Source organism: Ornithodoros turicata, unplaced genomic scaffold, assembly GCF_037126465.1.
Source record: "Ornithodoros turicata isolate Travis unplaced genomic scaffold, ASM3712646v1 Chromosome86, whole genome shotgun sequence".
Classification (NCBI taxonomy): Eukaryota; Metazoa; Arthropoda; class Arachnida; order Ixodida; family Argasidae; genus Ornithodoros; species Ornithodoros turicata.
The window spans coordinates 334,976-342,977 of record NW_026999394.1 but is presented as its reverse complement, the minus strand read 5'-3'; positions in this window follow the sequence as shown (position 1 = coordinate 342,977).

Genomic DNA, 8,002 nt, shown 5'->3' with positions numbered 1-8,002 from the left:
TTCAACCTCCTCCCCTATCCTCCTCTGCACCGCGCCGTTTGGGGCGCTCGCATCCTAGGGTTCTCCTCAATGCAAATGCTATAGAGCGCTCGTATATGCGTTGACGACTGCCACTACTGGGACGGATGATTGGGAAATCTATTAATATTAAATCAGGTACTTTTTTAAGAAATTCGACTGGTCGGGATATTGATTCTGAAGTGCGCAAAAAGCTCACTGAAAAGTGGAGAACCCAACGCTGCTGGCGCTCTTGGTGTCATATATGTATTTTACATCACATTATGTAAAATCGCAGTTGCGTCTTGCTTTGAACTGTATGCGCAAATACGTGGCCTACAGGTTTGACAGCTGCTGTTGCATGCGTACATGTGTACACAATATTGTAACGAACTACTCCAGGAATTACGAAATGGTGTTAACTCCGCGCTTTGATTTATTTATTTATTTATTTCAAGAAATATAATAAAGCTGATCGTTTCAAAGAAGCAGGCTGCTTGTTGTCGTGCCCTCTTGTGCTAGCATCTTCCGCTACGTCAAGGTGCAGTTAGTGTGCGCCGGACAAAAAAAGAAAAAAAGAAGCGGGTGATCCAAATATACCGCGGTTGCTCATCTCCCGGGACTATTTGGCTGAATCATTTTAAACCTCCTAAAGCAACTACTTCTTTCCACAAGACTTAACTTCATGAAAACGGCTTCAACATGCAAATGCGTTTCTCTGCCAGAGGATGTGCGATACGAACGATAGCGCACCTGTTCGTGGCCAAGCTTTCTCGGCTACGCGTTCCTGGCCACGAGGCACACACAAAGCCCACATACGTGAGCATGCTTTGGCAGCATTGCAAACGGCTTTATTTCATTCTTGTACTCTTTGCTTTCCACCAGCATGAGATTACTTATTCATTTTTATTTAAAATGCTTCCGGCATAGAAAGCATTACGAGGAAGGTAATACATTGGGAAACAAATACATATTGCTTGAAAATCTACATTCAAGTGGTGCTAGCAAAGAGGAGGAACCTGCTACTGAAATGTTCAATGAGCCGGAAGTATTAAAATGCTCTGTTCCTTGACGTAACCAGCAGCTTCTGGAAGCGTTGCTTACCAAGTTTTCCCGCACACTGTTAACAAATTTTGCTCTAGGAGTAACTGACAAGAATGACATGGCAATATTTTTCGCCTCAAAGCCGCTTTCACGGAAGGCACTAAAACTATGAAGAAATGCGGTAACAATAACCGGGGCGGAGTATAACTTGAATATATATATAACCGAGACGGATGCGATAGTCCCTTTAAGTTCCCGCGAATAACTCTGGCCATATGAGGGCGAAAATCGTTCGGCGTTCGACACTATACCATGACTACCTGACCCTTTCTACTCCATGCATCGTAGGCAGTTTAAGCAAGCGCTGAAGATTGTTTTATCCCATCAGGCAAGATGCAAAGAGATGAAAATTCATCATGATTTTGTTGCTCCTATAAACGCTTTGCACTATACATACAATATACCGCTATACCACGAAGCCAGAACATGCCTTTCCCCGCATTCTCAAAACCAGCTTGTATGATTATACGTCATCTCAACCGAACTGTTCAGTGCCCCGTGTGACAAATAATGAGAACTGCTAAAATGAACTGGCTGACCTGCACACGGCCAGTACTATGGCCTCCTACAAGGTCTCTAAAGGCCATTTTACCTCCCATCTCTGTGAGGAGAAGAAAGGAATAGACCTAGAATGCCGCAGTCCACGTAAACAATCTCCGTGCCGAAATATGTCCGAGTATTGACGGCGGCACGATATGCAAGAGCAAAGCACTCCCGCAAACCTGTGTCGCGAATTTAAGTTCTCGCGAATGAGTCCTCAAAGCCGCTCTGCTCGAAAACGCGAAAATATTTTCCACGCGGAAAAAACCCAGGGTGTATGCTATAAAAGGTCAGTCACATTTTCGCGCGTGGCACGATACCTATTGAACAGACAGACTTCCGCTGCCGCAGAGTGAAGAAGTTACGCCAAGAAACCCTACAAAAAAATCGTCGATATCAGGCACCGCTTTACAAAATAAATATGGCCACGCAAACTTTCGTCTTCATGCATTTCCTAGGCGCTATACCGACGTAAACACGCCAGTCTGTCGATAGTTGTTTGTAGCTTCCGCATGGGGCGCTAGTGACGTTGATACGATTTGGTTTAGATGTTTTCTGCTATGGTGGCTAGATGAATATTGTCTGGTGTGAGGAGCGCCCACAGCCTCCTATCCGACGAAGCGGGACTCTTGCGGAAGACGGCCACCAGGCGCGCTGCTCCACGGATGTAGGCTAGTTTCTGGGCGCTCTGGCTGGTCCCCGGGCGGAGTTCTTTCGCCGTGACATATCAGAGGGTGAGATAGCGACGCTGTCGCGTCTTTGAGGTGCTTTATTTTACTTTATCGTCGGCTGTGCACTGTTTCTGTGGAATGGTGAGCCTTTAGCAGACTTCTGATGCCCCTGTGAAGAAGAAGCGGCGTGCAAAGACGAACAGAGCGGCGACCATCCGTCGTCGTACATGAACGAATTCAACAGGGGGCCCACGCTACTAGTCAGAAACACTCTTCAAGCTTGTCTCCAAACTTGAAGATACCTTCACAATGCTGTTTTCAATATCATAAAGGGCATGCAGACAGCCTAGTAGAAGTATTGGCATGTGCTAGGGGCAGTGATGGGAAGTACTTGATGTACCAAGTACTCGTACATTTCTGTGTCCTTGTACTTTACTTTAAGTACATTATAAACCGCGTACATTGTACCGTACCTAAAGTACATTTTTCCAAATGCTCTCCCATCAAGTACTCAAGTACAAACTTGGGCTCCAGACAAAAGTCACAAAAGAGTATCAAAAATGCTCATCAAATGCCCATCAATGCTTTTAGTGAGATGCTGTACCAAGAGTCTGTCTCACATTTTGCCAAAACGGATTTTTGTGCTGTCAAAGAGCATATTTGTTGAAGCAAATTTATTGTTGAGATGCTTGGAACTTTGAAAAAGTATCAACACTTCTATATGATTATGTAAAACGAATGGAATGCATAGACATCCCACATTATAACACTGCAACCGGCAGCACAATGACTTGGTCAATTGTCATTTCAGTTCTTCCAGTGCAGGGTTCTATGCTTTTTTTATATTGTTTCGTTCATTGGCAATTAATAATCATTTTATATCACAGTGTGTGATTGCATCACATGATGAACACTCTGAAAGACACACACATGCTTTACTTTTTACATTTCACACTAGGCAGGTGATCTTCGATCAATCAGGATATAATACATAATCAGAGCCCAGATGACTCATTACCTCTCTACATGTAACAGCAAATTGTGTCATCTGATTAAGTCCATATTCACGGGTTAGCACTTAACCTAGGATTTTATGGCTTTAGAGCATTTGTCAAGAATGCTCGCTAAAGTTTTGCCAAACAAGCAAGACACATGTACTAAACAGTGAAATGCAAAGTGATACAAATTAAATTCGCAATGTACTTGATGAATACTTGAAGTACTTTGCCTAGTACTTTGTACTTTACTTGAAGTGCCTTTGGAATTGGGCACTTTGTACTGCACTTGAAGTACTACTGACGCCAGGTACTTGGTACTTTACTTTAAGTATAATTTTGAGGTACTTTTCCCATCACTGACAAGGCGAAGCCCTGAGCATGTTGGCTGTCAAACCCATAGCAAATAGTCTCACAATAAACATTGTAAAGTTCTATGCTGTGATGAGAATGCACTTCCCCGTAAAGGGCATTAACCGTCCTCGCGCAGAGCAGAGCAAAAAACAAACTTTCAAAGGAGGCGGGTCTCCATCAGTGAATACACTTATGTGAGCATTCACACTCATGTACAGATGTTCTTTGTTTTCATTGTGTGCATATGTATGTACATATATATCATGATGAGGGGACGAAACAGGTTGTTGCTATTGCTGTGTATAATAAATCTTGTTTTGACATTGCGAGGTTGAAATTTGGAGATGATCGTGTCTTCATTGACTGATAGGAAACTTTATACATCGAGGAACAAAAAGAAAGATTAACCGGCCTCGTTGCTGTGACATAACAAAAAGAACTAAAAGCAAGAATGAACAAAGAAAAGTAACCTGATAAAAGAAAGAGATACAAAAGTTGAAAAGGGGGGTTGCCATCAGCTTTGCGACGTCAAAGCTACGCATGGGGCATGCAAAGCTGAATACCTTTTCCTTTGCGTGCTTGAATAAGCGGTCTTCAATGTGTTTTACGCTATTACCATTACTGTTTTGTTTTCCATTGATATTTACCCCCCACCGCTCCATTCCTCCGCAAAACTTCTTGGCCACATGGGCGAAAACGCAGCAGACGCGCTTCTGGAGCGTTCGGGAGAATCTTCGCATACATCCGTGTTGGCGCGCCACCTGACGGCATCTTCCGCGAACGGGCCGCCTCGGCTGCTCCGCCCCTCACACCAGACAATATTCATCTAGCCACCATATTTGCACATGTTACGGTTCGTACGGCGCTTCCCAGCGAAACATTTCTGCTCCTTCTCTTAGCAGACGACAGTCTGTTTGTGATTGCTTTGTTGCGAGAACGACACTTTTAGCCGCCCTTCTAACGTTTTTATTTCATTCATTTTGTGTCTCTATACAGTTTCATTTGACTCTATTATTCCTGTTATTATGTTCGTTCGTGTTCCATTTGTTTCTGCCGTATTTTGTATCCTTTGTGACTTGCTGTGCGCCAGTTGACGGTTCAGGAGCGTACACATGTGGATTCAACGTCACTAGCGCCACCATGCGGAAGCTACAAACAACTATCGACAGACTGGCGTGTTTACGTCGGACACAAGAGGCAACCAAGAGACAACGAGCACCCCTGTCATCGCTTCCTCGGATGACGTCCTGCTCCTTGCAAAATCGCCGAATGACCTCCAGGACCTGCTGAATATATGCACAGAAGAAGCGACATTGAAAGGGATGAAATTTAGTAGGGAAAAAACAAAATGGATGAAGATCGGGAAGGGCAACACCAACAACACAAGCGAACCGACCTTCCCAATAAAAAAATTCCAGATCACTAAAACTGACCAGTACAAATACCTCGGCGTACTCCTCGAAAACAACACAGACTACCTGGAAAGCCACAAAAAAGAATTTGATCACCGCTGCAAACAAAAAGAAAGGCCACACATGGCACTTGGCCCGGCACTCCTACAATACATACGTCGTAGGGAGAATTCTTTGGAAAACCGTAGCAGTTCCACGGGCAACATACGCAAACGAGGCCCTATGCTACGACTCTGCAACTATGGCAGCATTGGAACGTCAACAGAGAGAAATAGGGAAGTGGATCTTGGGCGGAAACCTGGCCACAGCGAATGCAGCAATAGACGGAGAGATCGGCTGGTCTACTTTCGAGTACCGAGAGGCAAGGTCCAAAACACGATATCTGGGAAGACTTATTCATCTGCCTGCAAACAGAATAGCAAAGAAAATATTCCACCATATTCGGTACAAAGGCGTGAAAACGGAATGGACAAAACGAATGGGACGTATCGACTCCAAATACAGTAAGGGGGGGGGGGGAATATGTTTAATGCAAAGTAAGAAGGAAAGGGAAAGGTTAGCCACGGTGTGGGCTTGCTATTCCCTAATGCTTTCAAGCAAACAGAAGAAAACAGCTGGGGTACAGAAAATTATCAAAAAATGCAGAAGTAACAGCTCCTTCACTAATCGTTGCGCATCAGAGAATGCCCAGGAGTTTAGATTCCCGAAGGAATCGTGTCAGCGCAGACGCGACTTCAGCGTGCTGGGTAGGGCCAAGTAGCACCGCGAGGGAAAGCTCTCGGTAGCCTAGATGAGCAAGGCGGCGCCGGAGACTCGATCGGTGGACTTCGTACCGCTGGCAGGCAATGAGAATGTGTGGCACATCGGCTTCTACGTTGCACGTTGGGCAAAGAGGTGATGGGTGCTGATTCATCTTAAATAGGAGGAGAGGAGTTCGGGCCACATTCAGCCGCAGCCGATGAATCAGCGATTCCTCGATGCGCGGGATGCGGCCAGCCACAGCATATGTCATTAAAGGGTCAATGGATTTGAGGAAGGCATTGGTGCGTATAGCTTCTTGCTGAAAGAGCTGTGTGCGGTTGGCAGTGCAGCGGCGGATTTTCAGCTGGCACATAGAGTGCGCAAGGGGAAAGACAGTTGGTTGCTCAGCGTCGTGGGCTTGCCGAGCAAGAGCGTCAGCACGATCATTGCCTGAAATTCCGACATGGCTCGGGATCCATTGGGATACAGTAAGGGAACAAGCCGACACAAAGCAAAAACCGCAACAGAATGGAACAAGACGATGCACAAGGAAATGAGCCAAATCGAAAAGGATTACTGGAGACAACGAACAAGCAAAAAACAAAGCGTGAAATTATACCATCAACACAAGGAAGAACCACCGCCCTCAGCCTACCACAACGGTGACCACCAAAGCGGTCTGATATTTCAAGCAAGGACTGGCGCCCTCCTGACACGTAAACGGCTGGCAGAGCTGTTCGGACCCCAGAACGACCAAAAATGCATCCTATGCGGTGAGGAACAAGAAGATCTAGAGCACGTCATGTTTCGATGCGCAACCACCAGAAACACCCGCCCAGAGTGCGAAGAGGTCGCCACCGCACTTGGACTCAACACTCCCACAAACAGAACAGACGAGAGCGACATCGGCAACATCATCGAAGGAACGAAGCGCCACCTCACCAACTGGGAGAAACAGCAAGAAGCCTCCTGCGTCAAGCCCATCGACGACCACCATACCAAAACTGACCAGTGCCCTATTTTATTGTTGTTTTATTATTTTTTAGTGCCAGTGGATCCATTGAGGAGACCTGCCCCGATTTAAAGGGGAAAGGCATAACCTGAACCTGAACCTGTATAGCGCATAGGAAATGCATGAAGACGAAAGTTTGCGTGCCCGTATTTATTTTGTGCCTGATTTCGACGATTTTTTTGTAGGGTTTCCTGGCGTAACTTCTTCACTCTGCGGCAGCAGAAGTCTATCTGTCAGGTAAATTTCGCGCCACGCACGGAAATGTGACTGACCTTGTATAGCATACACCCTGTGAGTGAGGGCACACTCAGATCTAACCCTGGGAACGAGGCCTAGACGGAGGTGAGCACAGTCTCGAACAACTGCGGGGAGGGGGGGGGGGAATACCCCACCCCCGCGCGTGAAAAATGTACTGACCTAACCTAACCTCACTATAAAATTTGCAAATTACAGCGTAATTCATTACTAACGTACGTGCGACTTCCGGTTGGCCTCGTTCCCAGGATCAAAATGACTGCTTGCCCTATCTTGAATATGTGTAGGAAGGAGTTGCCTCAGGACAGAAGCCGCCGATATTTCGAACAGAGACTGTTCTTCTTCTGAAGAAGAACGGTCTCTGTTCGAAATATCGGCGGCTTCTGTCCTGAGGCAACTCCTTCCTACATTCTACCGGTTCGCTGGATTTCTACCCATCTACTTGAATATGTGTGATTTCCGACTGTTTCAGTTTGGACTTCGCTGGCGGCATGTTTCCCTTCTCCATGTCAGGTTGGAAGCTTGAAATGAGAACTGACAATGTTTGACGTTTGTCTGGTCTCGTTCGTATATACGTGGCGAAGGCGCATCGTATCGCATGTGTACCTCATGCACGAAACGGTAGGTGCGTGGTACTTCATATTTTATCACGTTAGCCGTACCTCTTCAATCATAGAAAGAAGAAAGATAATGTATACCTGATGTTCATGTGGTACGTAACCGTTACTGGGCGTAGAGTGTAAGCTGGAAACTGAAGTGGACTCACATAGCAAGTGGAACCATTTACAAATAGGTCCCAAAGTGGAAAAGGATATGTAAGTGGTTTCCGAAGTGGAACCACTACCAAGTGGTTTCCAAAGTGGAACGGCTTCCAAGTGGATTTTAAAGTGGACAACTTCGAAATGGTTTCTCAAAGGGGCA